This window comes from Periophthalmus magnuspinnatus, chromosome 5 (genome assembly GCF_009829125.3).
Source record: "Periophthalmus magnuspinnatus isolate fPerMag1 chromosome 5, fPerMag1.2.pri, whole genome shotgun sequence".
NCBI classification, from domain to species: Eukaryota; Metazoa; Chordata; class Actinopteri; order Gobiiformes; family Gobiidae; genus Periophthalmus; species Periophthalmus magnuspinnatus.
Genome location: NC_047130.1, coordinates 19,470,803 through 19,484,079, shown reverse-complemented (window position 1 = coordinate 19,484,079; position 13,277 = coordinate 19,470,803). Strand labels below are relative to the sequence as shown.

The 13,277-nt window shown below is 40.4% G+C and overlaps 1 protein-coding gene across 2 annotated transcripts in view; it reads right to left on the bottom strand.

Moving 5' to 3' along the window:
* Positions 1–12,811, bottom strand: part of foxp4 (forkhead box P4) — a 189,302-nt gene extending 176,491 nt beyond the window's left edge. Inside the window, exon 1 of one of the 2 annotated variants that reach the window (XM_033966672.2) lies at positions 12,207–12,811. The gene's annotated coding sequence lies outside the window, so the exon portion shown is untranslated. The remainder of the gene's footprint in view (positions 1–12,206) is intronic. The other variant, XM_055222185.1, reaches the window with a different exon arrangement.
* Positions 12,812–13,277: the final 466 nt, after the last annotated feature.

Here is a 13,277-nt window from a genome sequence, read left to right as displayed (position 1 = left end):
ACACTTTAATTAGCTTTAATAAAGCATGAACAAAGACTTAAATCATAATTAAAAAAATAATGATTCTGACTTAGTGGCTACTTCATGTACATCTTAACACTGACTCTGAGCCTTTAATTAGGTAGTAAGCCTCAATATTTCTAATTAAAGTATTTGCTTTTCATGAACTAAGTCTATTTTCATGCTTTATAAACGCTAATTAAGGTGTAGTTATTACAAAGTGGTACCAGAACGCCCTAGAGTAGCTTGATATCTCTCCTTTGAAGTAGTCTTCCAATATAAATCTTTGTTACTGTGCCTGGATAATTGTTAATAAAATGTTTTCTCACTATTAATTAAGTCTTTGTTCATGCTTTATGAATGCTAATTAAAGCCAGACACTGCACTTACATTTACAAATATCAATTTGAAACTTCTCCTGTAGTTTAATCACATAAAAGTAAAAAAAATAAATAAAAAAAATGTATTGCAAGTTTTTTATCCTGTATTGTTCATGAAAAAGTGCAGCATTTTATGTGTGAAAACAGCCAAAATTGACATTATTTGGGAAAACTTTATACTGTTGAGACCAAACTGACCAAAAATTGAAGTGTCTCCCCTTAAGGTATAGTTATTATGAAGTACTATAGTTATTATGAAGTACTATAGTTATTATGAAGTAGTCCCAAAACTTCTAACAAAAACGCCTTAGAGCAGCTCGATATCTCTCCTGTCAAATATGTAAAATAGTCCCCCAGTATAAATCTTATTGTGCAGCGAGGAGGGAGTAAAGAGGGAGTAAGGAGGAAGAGAGGAGGGAGAGAGGAGGGAGTGAGGAGGGAGTGGGGAGGAAGAAAGGAGGGAGTGAAGAGAGAGTGAGAAGGGAGAGAGGAGGGAGTGAGGAGGGAGTGAGGAGGGAGAGAGGAGGGAGTAAGGAGGAAGAGAGGAGGGAGAGAGGAGGGAGCGAGGAGGGAGTGAGGAGGGAAAGAGGAGGGAGTGGGGAGGGAGTGGGGAGGAAGAAAGGAGGGAGTGAGGAGGGAGCGAGGAGGGAGTGAAGAGAGAGTGAGAAGGGAGCAAGGAGGGAGAGAGGGGGGAGTGAGGAGGGAGCGACGAAGGAAAGAGGAGGGAGAGAGGAGGGAGTGAGTGAGGAGGGAGCGAGGTGGAAGACAGGAGGGAGTGAAGAGGGAGTGGGGAGGGAGTGAAGAGGCAGTGAGGAGGGAGAGAGGAGGGAGTGAGGAGGGAGCGAGGAGGGAGCGAGGAGGGAGTGAAGAGAGAGTAAAGAGTGAGTAAGGATGAAGAGAGGAGGGAGTGAGGAGGGAGCAAGGAGGGAGTGAAGAGGGAGTGAAGAGGGAGAGAGAAGGGACTGGGGAAGAAGCGAGAGAGAAGGTAGTGAGGAGGGAGTGAGGAAGGAGAGGAAGGAGTGGGGAGGGAGAGAGGAGAGAGCGAAGAGGGTGGGAGAAGAGGAGGAAGCGAGGAGGGAGCAGGAGACGCGCTTGTGTGGTTTGAGAGCTGTCAGTCCATCAGAGTTTGGCAGCCCGGGTCTATTGTGATTCCGAGGAACACTGGTTAACACCCACAGTGTCAGTCCGTGGATCATCCCGCAGGCGCCGCACATGCTAATAGCTTAAGTCGTGTCCCCCGGAACTAATACCAACACAAATACTAATACCATGAAAGAAAGAATAAGCTAGCCGCCGCGAGACTTTAGCCCCGGTGTTAGCCAACTTCCCAATAGCGATACGGATTAGACAGTATAATGAGATGCGTTTAAGGAGTTTTACCAACGCGCTACAACTCAGTAAGGAAAAGTTTGGAGATTTAAATCGTAGGAAAGTTGGAAAACTTCCTTTTAGTACGTTTTGTGGGCACAGGGTTACTTGGTCTATTTGAATAATTGGCTTTAGGGTTGTCAGAAGTATCGAAAATCAGAGGCTGCTACTCTATATTAAAGCTAGCATCAAAACTAGACTAGCGATACTGAAAACGTCACATTCCCAGGACAGAAATGAACGTTTTTATTATCACCATGTTACCGGAATGGGTTAGTAATGCTATTGAGTTTGAAATTAGCTAAACAACACTAGCTTAAACCGTAAAGCTAGCACTGGGGATTATTGAGAACATAAAACCAGTGTTTATTTCATCTGTCACTCTTGAATCAAGCTAATAGCCTGCACTTGCCAGACTGTAGCTTGATGCTAACAGTAAAATACGCAGCTAGGCTTTTCCAGTAAGAAGTTTGTTGGTTCCAATCACAATATAAATCAAGTTTAACCAATTTTAGCAATCCTAAAAATGTGTTTTCTTGCCATTAGCGTAAAAATTGCCAATCGCAAATTTTGTAAGTAATACTTTTCTTGGGCCTTTTCAAGTTGTCATTTGGTCTAAACTAAAAACATGATATTACTCAATGAAGAATAGCAGTTTAGGTCTGACTACTAGCAATGTGCACTGTTTTTGTGTCTTTAGGCAAGGCACTTCAATCACCTTGACACTTAAAAGTATGCCTGTAGGATATAATTTGGATTGGGCCGTACGACAACATTTAATCTCACAGCTTTCTCCGGTACGTTCAGCTTAATATTGCCCTCAAGAGTAAACGAAAGCTGTTCTATGTGTTTCTTCTGAGAGTTCCAACTTCACTGTGATTGGTTAAACCCACCTGTCACTCACTCAGAGCTAAACAGGGACCGGCCAATAGGAAGAGGTGCATTTTAGAGAACGCATCACCTCATCGATGCAATATAGCTTTCTAATGGGCCACCGCTAGCAGGATTACATATGTTTTTCGTTAGTTTACAGTAAGTACATTTTGACGTTCTTATTAAAAGCGTTTGAACTTTCAGGTATTTCTTATCACTTCCGCGCAAGTTGCCGCTCTATAAGTCTGCGTTTTTTGCTCTCCTCCGTCTCCCGTCTTACTGTACACCCTCGTAATACTGTTTAAACCCCACATCACAGGCTAACTTCTGCGCCATTGTTCTTGGGTATTTGGTCTTTTACTCCTGTGTTTTCTTGATCGGGGCCGGCGCGATTGACAGGCGGGTCGTCTTGTCAGTCTTTTGCGCGGCTTTTCGAAAACACCAGCGGGTTTTTGATGAAGTGCTTACAGAGAGGTCGGAAGAGGAGGGAGGGAAGGAGGGTAAGGAGGGGAAGAAAGAGAGGAGGAGGGCCGGAGCGAGGGGCTACTGAAGGAAAATCCATAACACAAATACAGCTGTCTGAACCGGGACAACAACAGGCCACGCACCACTTCAACCCGTCTGCAGGCTTCTGTGCGAGACAATTACAATACATGTTTGGAAAGAGAAAGTCTGGCTCGGGCGGAAAACGATATCGCAATTTTGAGCGCGATCCTCGATACCGATTACGATCCCACCCCGGCGATAAAACACGCCCCTTTTGGAGTAACAGAATGTCATTTTCAGACCAAAACAACAGTACTTTTGTTGTGATAAAGCTCAAAATGACATTAAAACAGGTCAGGAAAGCTAATTTTTGTCCTGTTAACGTGATTCTTTTGCAGTATCGGCACTTGCTCAAATGAGTCTAGTTTCGAAATTAGGTTTAGTATCGATTAGTATGATTTTTGATACTTTTAACAACCCTAGTTTAACCCTAGTATGTGTTACCATGAGGTCTTATATTTGTTCTGATAAAGCTCAAAATTAAACTAAAACAGGTCAGGAAAGCTCAAATTTTGTCCTGTTAACGTGATTCTTTTGCAGTATCGATACTTGCTGAAATAAGTCTAGTTTTGATATTAGTTTTAGCATTGATTCGTATGATTTTCAATACTTTTAACAACTCTAGTTTAACCCTAGTGTGTGTTGCCATGACGTCTAATATTCATTCTGATTAAGCTCAAAATTATATTAGGAAAGCTAAAATGATTCTTTTGCAGTATCGATACTTGCTCAGATGAGTGTAGTTTCGATATTCGCTTTAGTATCAATTAGTATCTGATTTTCAATACTTTTGACAACACTGGTTTACATCTAGAATCTTGCGTCTGTCGTTTAAACCTCTACAAACATGTTCTGGAGTCCGTCTTTCTGGATCGACGAGAACCACCTTATGACATCACCAGGTGGAATCGAGTGTTTTGAGCGCTACAGAAGCAGCCGGACAGAATTTGAAGGATTACTCAAAAATGATTGAAGGAAACAACTCTAGTACAACTCCAGGTGGGTTTTTTTTCATGATGGAACAACATTACAACATAGTTCAGATCTCCGAGATGTTTTTTTTTTAGCTAATATGAGCATTTTCATTAATTTAGTGTAATCGCTAACGCTGCAGTTTACAAAGTACCATCATTTCCTCCACAAACAACAACTTATCCTGTCTTATTCTGCGTAAAAAAACTGCTAACCCTGTAGTTTAGAGCTGTACAAACATGTTCTGAAATGTGATTCTTGCAGTAGTTGGCGTAATGAAGTAGTGAAGTATAAATCTGTACATTTTACTGTGGATACTGTTTACTTTTACTTCACTACTTTCTACTCTACTGCATTAGAAAAAAACGATGAAATAGTTTCTGTTGTGTTCAGCTCAAATCTGTATCAAAATCGCTACATTTGAAGCTTAATAAAACCTCAAATACTGCGCGAAATACTTTAACTTTTCCGTCTTTGAGTACATTTTTAAACGGTATTTCAACACTTTTACGTAATTCGTTTTTTTTTCATGTGATGCTTTTGCTTTTTGTATTCTTTTTTTTTGCTCTGGTATCTGTACTTTAACTTAAGTAACAGGTTTAAGTACTTCTTTTTTGCATTAGCGGGCCAGTTCACATTTCAGTTTCACATCTTTAGGTCAATTCTTCAAGCCGGGTTTAAATCGTTTACTCAATTGTATTACGAAAACATAAATCGTGAATCTAATCGCAATTCTTGTCCAAAAAAACAAAAAAAAAACCCGTAACATTTCCCTGGAATGGTTCAGGCCGGGTCCGCCCTCGTTCACCGCCTCCTCGTCCCTTTTGATCGTCTCACGTTGCCAGATACTTGTTGTAATGTTCTCTGTATCTGTGTGTGTCTGTGCTGCTGACTCTCTTTCCCTCCGGCCCCGAGGAGCAGAGGAAACCCTGATTTCCGCCCCCAGGGTTGGTCGGTCACTCCTCCCCACATCTATCACCTCCTAATGGGCTCCTCGTGCAGCCCTCCTCCCAAACACCACCTCCTCTTCTTCACTGTGACACCCACGGTCAGAGGAGCGGAGTCCGGAGATATCGATAAAAGCTCAAACGCTCCAACGAAAATGCGAATTTACTACTGTTTACCGATGCAAAACTGGTGAAACTTTAAATGTTTGCTAATAATTCACTTTTAGTACTACAAGTCAAGCAGTTTTTATCAACATTTACTATGACGCACTCTTTTTTAACGAGAATCTCATGTTTAAGGATCAGACTTGAGTTTTTGTAAAGTACTTAGAACTCACAGGTAACTCAATTAGCACATTCATGAGTAATAGTATTTTGAAGTAACTGTATGCCTACTTCAGTACCATTTTTGACATGAGTAATGATATTTTGTATTCTGTGTATTTTTTGAATACATATATAAAGTCTGGGATCACTACAGTGAGTATTTGAGTAGTATTTTCACCCAATACCAACATTTGTTTTTGTAGTATTTGGGAAATGGATAGAACACATTATTTTGAAGTAACTACACTCCTACTTGAATACCATTTTTGACAGAAATGAATACTTTAAGTCTAAAAAGAAGTAATACTATTTTGTGTATTTTTTCCTTACGTAAAAAAAGAATATATATATAGTCTGGGATCACTACTACTACTAAGTATTTGAATAGTATTTTCACCCAAAACCAACACTAGTTTTTGTAGTTTTTTTGATTATTTTGAAGTAACTGTACTACCTACTTGAATCCTGTTTTCAAGTCTACACTATATAAGTACTTTATTATGAAAAATGCGTTTTTTTTCTGTGTGCTAAAGTTTTATTTTGCTGATCCTCACGGAGAAACCAAACTGTGAATATTATCTGGGATTACGTCATTATTAAAACATAAACAGTACTCTAGATCCAAAGTATTTGAGCAGTATTTTCAGCCAAAACTTTTACACCACAAGTAGTTATGTGCGTGTGTACTGTTTACTCCTACTAGAGTCATACTTTCATATCTACTCCTAATAAGAATTCCTGTCCTCCCTTCTCGTCTGCACATATTCCGAATGGCTATATCTCGGAGTCCGGGATGCAGGTGGTCGGCTTAAACTCTCCTCCGTTTCTGGTGTCGTGTTTCACTCTATTTTCTGTCGTGAATCATAAAAAACCCACCTCATCTTCCAAAAATGTGGGGGCTTCATGACACAGACAGACGTGATCTACAGACCTCTGCCGCTCTCCGGAATAACACGTCCAATTAGAACCACATGGAGCATAAACCGACGTCTGCAGCACCGACCAGCGTTTATATGGAAGTACACGGAGATTAATGATGGGAAACCAGATTAAGATTAGGGATTAACAATATATATATATACACAGAAATATCGATATTGCAATATTGGCCGACACAATTTGTATTTGAGTTACGCATTGGAAAGTAATGATATGAAACCAGATTAAGATTAGGGATTAACAATATATATCAACAAAAATACTGATATTGCGATAATCATTTGGGTTATGCATCGGAGGGTAATGAGATAAAACCAGATTAAGATTAGGGATTAACAAAATATATCGACAAAAATATTGATATCGCAAGATGCAGTGGGGTTATGTATTGGAAGGTAATGAGGTAAAACCAGATTAAGATTAGGGATTAACAATCTTTATTGGAAAAATATCAATATCACAATATGTATTTGGGTTACATATTGAGGGTAATAAGATAAAACCAGATTAAGACATAAATATTGATATTGTGATTCATTTGATTTACACATTGGAGGATATTGAGATAAAAGATTACGATTAGGGATTAACAAGATATATCGGAAAAAATATCAAAATCGCAAAATGTATTGGAGGGTAATGAGATAAAACCAGATTAAGATTAGGAATTAACAATATATATCCACAAAAATATCGATATCGCAATATCGGCTGACACAATTTGAGTTACACATTGAAGAGTAATGAAATAAAACCAGATTCAGATTAGAAATGTAAACTTTATAGAAAATGAAAAATCCATATATCACAATATTGTTAATTGAAACAGAATATCAATATCGCGATACTGTCTGGCGCGATGTGTATTTGGTTTATACATTGAGGAGTAATGATTAGAGATGAAGAATACAGAGGGAAAAAAATCGATCACAATATTTATCGGGGGGAAAAAGAAATCGCAATATTGGCTGGTGCAATAATCAGCACGGTGGGAAAATTAATATCGTATAAATATGTTTTCTTATTTGGTTTTGTCAAGTTTTTATTTTGAGACAGTGTGACTACAAAATAAAGACATGTACATTTTTGGGGCGTTTAACTGAACTTAAAAGTAGGTTAAAATATCGAGGTAATATCGTTATTGCAATATAAAACATTTTGCATATCGCATGGTTTTCTCATATCGTGCGGTTCGATTTCAGATATACATTTTAAAACATATCAGTGAATGTGTGTGTGTCTGCCCAGCTCAAATACATCTGTGTAAGTACTTCATTAACCCTTTAAAGTAAATAAAACAGGTATTCAGCAGCCTATAGGCATTTGGACTCAAACATCGCCAACCAAAACCCAAACGATGCTCAGTGGACAGCACATTTGAACTTAAAAACTTGAAAATTTTTGAATTATAAACAGTTTGTTCTGTTGTATTATTCAAACATCGCCTGTCAATCAAACGTGTGTGCAGTCTTATGCCTACAGTATTGCTATGGACTACAGTGTTAATCAAAACCTACTAAATATTGTGTGTTTATGCACGTTTTAAGCAGCATAAGCAAAAAAAACTTCAACTGTTATCGCTCCATCCGGTTGAACTGCTAACATTACGTAACCCCGGCAACGAAACACATCTCAAACTGCCAGGAAAATTCGTTTCAATTCATTCACTTTTTTAAAACCAAAACCTTTAATGAATCAATACAGCGGAATTGTGTACTTGACTATATCCGCCACAGAGGTCTTTCTATCCAGATACTTCCGTAGAACATTCCATCGTACACAGCGTTCACCCACTTACGCTCCATAAACCTGCACTGGTCAATACATTTATTCAAAATGTACATAAGTTCACCAATTACAATCAAAACTCGCTATAGTGTTTGTATTGTATTGTATTCGGGGTAATCACTCGCCTCAGCGCTTTCCTCTACGCTCTCCCGTCCTAGTTTGGAAGTGTGGTTTTACATCGAGAGTTAACTACTTTCGCGATTACTACACAAATACATCAGAGTATCCAAATGTACTGCGTTAAACCCCGTTCGACCAGCGTCTCAACACTGCGGGGGGATCACTTTGAGTAGCAGTGATGCGCTCGTGGCATCCGCACCGCCAGACTCTTCCTCTTATGGCTCGGAAGCAGGATTTTAATTGGCTTTTTAAAACCTATAGAAACTGCAAAAGGAGTCGGTTTCAATATATAACCACGCGGATTACTCAAACACGCAAACTAAGTAAGATGGAAAAGAATCGGGCATTTGCACAAGGACACGTTCATACAAGGAATTCCCAAATATTTTAAATTCTCTTAAGGAATCTGGAATATTAAGACGTATTAAACAGTAGAAAAACCACAGATTTCACACACACAATGCGAGTAATTAGGATCTTAAGTCTAGCATTTCTACACATTTTGCATTTTACAATTTCTCATCCTGTAAATGCCATTTTCACAATTCCCAAAAACGATATAAAAATTTTAAATACCAACTGTTTTACATCACTGGACATCGCATTTTTCCAGACACAGCAATAGGATCACTCCAGCCAAATGACATAATCTAATTGCACCGAAAAGCAAGCAAGAATTTTCAAACCGTCCTTCGTCAACGTAGATTAATACTACAATAATTTGGCTCACCGATTTAAGTGTGAAACAATAGAATCCGTTCGCCAGTGCTGGTAATTAGGGGTACACACTCGCTGCATTCAAAGTACCTCACCCTTCTCCCACCTCCAATAAAAGCATTTGCGATACAATATCTCAACTACCCCATACTGCTAAAAAATCTAACCGTCTCTGCTTTTTAACAAATTGCTCCAATAGAACCAAATACGCGAGTGGGTATCTCTTCTAGGGTCACATCCTACACATATACCGGTAGTAGTAGTAGTAGTAATAGTAGTACTTCAACATCACTTAGTTGCCCACTCAGTCTTGTGGTTAAAAAACTAGAGGACTTAAATGAATTGAGTGAACGCATGGGGCAATTTTACCACAGCGTTCAGGCTAGTGCCGAATGGGGGAATGTTTGAAAAAAAAAAAAAAGAAAAAAACTCCAAGTGGGTATATGGTAAGTACTTGCATATGCTGTTAAGAGCTCTTCAGAACTGACGGGATGGCCTGAAACAATCAGCTTTTTCACAGGTACAATTGCTGTTAAAATGCATGCAATTCACATATCATAACAATGCACGGTAAAAATATTAATATTCTGACAAGTATAGAAAGGAGAGGTAAAAGAAAACAGGAGAGAAGGAGCGGTGTTGAGGGAGAAAAAGGTGCCGTTACAATAGGCCGATGCGAGCCAAGAAATTACCAGTCCAGATTTAGTTTCAAAAGCCTGACAGGGATGAGCAGGAGCGGCGGGCGCACTCCGAGGAACTCCGAGGAATAATTTTACACTTTAAACACTTTGAATAAGAACTTGGAATTTTCTTAGGTCGCTCGCTGAGGTTGGCAACCGCGTATCAGGATCTGTTGGATATTTGTGTGGGTGATCGAAGAGCTCGAAATTCAATTTGTGCACTTTTCACAATGGAATCTGAGCGTTGTCTGGTGTAAAACGCAAAACAGCTGTCAGTTTGGAATAAGATTTACAATTGTTGAGCTGTGTGTGAAGGTGTCCATTTTGACCGGCAGCTTTTGTGCAAGATTTTGAACAGATACAGTGAAAGACAATATTTGTATCACTGTAAACATTTGACAAAACATTATCTTAGAACTGCTTAAAATCAGAATTGAAATTAGACAGAGTGTTACAACTACACTGAGGAAAAAATGCAATGAATTAATGTGTGAAAAAGATAGACCCATGTGCTTTTTCCTGCTCATTTCTAGGTCTATAAGGTGTGTTTTCTTTTACATGTGTGGTTTAGAAATGCATAAATATTGATGAAAATATTTATATATGCGTAAAACGACTTGGCCACGTCGATTCGAAGTGAAACTCTCTTTAGATTCACTCTTTACATTACTTCAAGTCGTGCGTAAACGTGCGTAATTACGAATCTGCTGTGAAGTGGTCACTTAAATGGACTTCACCACTGACTCTTCAGCTGATACCTCTTTCCCCGTCGTATCCTTTTACAGTTTTTATTTTAATTGTGAGATAACGCAGATTTTTATTTTATTTTTTTTAAACTACTTTACCATAAATTCCCCCTCGTGTCTAAAAAAAAAGTGTACCTGCTCCTTTTGGCTGACACCAGAGCGCAGCGAGGTCACGGAGCAGAGGAGGAGACGCTGCTCCCTTTCCGCCCCCCTCCGGAGCCTTCCATTAGAGCACAATTAAAAGTGTCCAGATGCCCATGTATACGCACAGACTATTATTATTATTACTGCGTATCTACACGGAACGGGACGGGACGGGGGTGCGGGGATGGAAAGGAACGAGCGGGTGTCAGATAACGGTACGGGGGGCTGAGTAAATAAAATGTCTAGCGGTTCCCCGGACGCATCAATCACCGTCGTAAATATCCTTTTCATTGTCGTGTAATAGGTTTGAATTTGACAGTGATCTAAGCGACACGTGTCAATGTAATCCCCCCCAGTTGTCTTTGAATTGACGTAAAGATTTGAAAGTTACGCACACGGTTTTGCTTTGGTTTGTGTTTGATTTGAAGCTGGAGCGAAGGCCGGTGCTTGCAAAAAAAAAATATTAATATCGTGTTTGGAATAGTTTGCCGTGTTGCCTAGCACGACAATATTTATGTCTTGTGGTAGAGGCCTTTTACTTTTACGCGGTCGCAGCGAACAGAGGGGAAAACAGAGCCCGTGCGCAAAGCGGTGGGCACACACGTCCCTTAACTTAATTCCTACTTTTCAATGTTTTCAAGTCGTTTCTAAATATACACTTCGAGCAGGGTCGTAAAGGCGCAGGGCGAGGAAGAAAGGAAGAGAAAAGAAATGATTTGTCACACACGAATAACTGTTTTGTGTAAAAGATTTAAGTCTGTTTTAAAAGATCAATATTTGAAGTTACGCATAAGACGCACGGGGTAATTACGCACGCGATTGGAGAGGTAAGAATTGTCCTAAAAAAAAAAAAAAAGTGGAAAAACTCCAATTTCGAAAGGACTCAGCGCTTCTTTTTCCCAAAGCCAAAAGTCAAAAGAGAGCATTGTGCCTCGCTTCAAGTTTTTTTCCTCTTCGCACAAAAGCTTTTATATTACATCCAGGCGCCTTTTTGAAGTGCGTGGGTTCACTTGTGATTATAAAACCGATCCGAATCCACATTTTTATTCAAATAAGGCCGTTTTTATAAAGTGGTGAGGGGTTTTTTTTTTTTGAAGCGATGACAAAGCACGGGCGCGCGGTCGGATGTGTAAAATTACCACCACGTATAACACGAGACAGCGTTTATTATCGTGTCCCTTAACGAGGCTTATTAACGAGGCGAGTCCGAAGCGCCACTATCCCTCTCCAAATCATATCCTGCTTTTACGCAATCCACGAGCTGCTTTTGGAGATGTGTTTACGAACAAAACAAAAGGCCTTCTGCGTGCAACGAACTTTACAACCAACAAACAAACTCCCAATTGATTTTTTTTTTCTTTTTCGCAGCAACTTGCTCTGTGCAGCAGCTATGGGCGCATGTGAAAGAGGAAAAAGAGACGAGAGCCCAACTTGAAATCGCCATGTGCGCTCGTTTTACGCGTTCAACAACACGTTTCGGGCGACTTAATTCAACCAAATCGTGCGTAAAAGTGTCCAAAACACCCCCAAAAATCGCATCACCGCACTCTCACTACAAGAGCGAAGCGAACGGGACACGAGGAGAAGTTGTGAAGAGCGTTAAAGAAGGGATAAAGTGAGGAGGAAAAGAGTGTAGGAAGTAGGAGAGAAGCGATCAACCTGTTCTTGTTTCGCGAAGAAGTCAACTTTCACGCCAGCGGTTGGACCATGTGGACAGCCTTCTCTCTGCTCCTCAAAACCCGGCGTCTCCTCCTCACTCACACTCACACTCTCTCTTCCTTCCTCGCTCGTTTCCTTTCGTCTTTTTCCTTCCTCGCTATCTGTCTCTCGGTTTAGGAGTTTTTCAAAAGATTCAAAATTCAAATCGGTGGCGGAGAAGGAAAAAAGAAAAAGAAGCGTCGGAGCGTGTGGTTGTCGGGAGATCCGGGACAGGACTTTCTCCGGATAGTCCGTTTTTTCCTTTTGTGTCCTCCTTTCCTCGATCGCGCTGTGGCCCCTCTCACCGGAGTGGAGTCTTAACAATGCTGCCGCCGCGAACTCTCTCTTGTTGCACCGCGCGTAACTTGAGCAGGAAAAAACGCGTGTGTCCTGTTTACGTCTCGCTTCCTTTCTCCTCTTTCTGTCTTTCTTTCCCTGTTGTTTTTCTTTTCTTCTTTCAGTTGTTAGCGCTCCTCTTCTCTGCCGCTCTCTGCTCTCCGCGCACTTTTTGGCATCCCGTGTGCCGCGGAGTGGAGCGAGCGTGTGTGCGTTTGTGTGCCAGGCTCAAGTGTGTGTTGTGGTAATACAAGAGCACGGGGACAGTTCTTTGGCTGCGTGCGCTCTATCGGCCGCTTACCGTAATGTCTCTAAAAGCAGGTGCGCGTCCGGGTCTGAAGAAGCGGCACAGGTCACACAGCCCCGCGCCGCTTTTTCCTCATGTTTAAGGAAGAATGTGGGGAGTTTAGGACGAGATTCAAGGACAAAGTGATCGACTAATGTTAGAAAAGATAAAAAGCCCCGGGATGAACAGCAAGAACAAACGAGAAATAAACATGTGATGAAGATGAAATTAAACTGGAGGAAACAAGACTAAACCAGGACTAAACCAGGACTAAACCAGGACTAAAACAGGACTAAACCAGGACTAAAACAAGGCTAAACCAGGACTAAAACAAGACTAAACCAGGACTAAACCAGGACTAAAACAAGGCTAAACCAGGACTAAAACAGGACTAAACCAGGACTAAACCA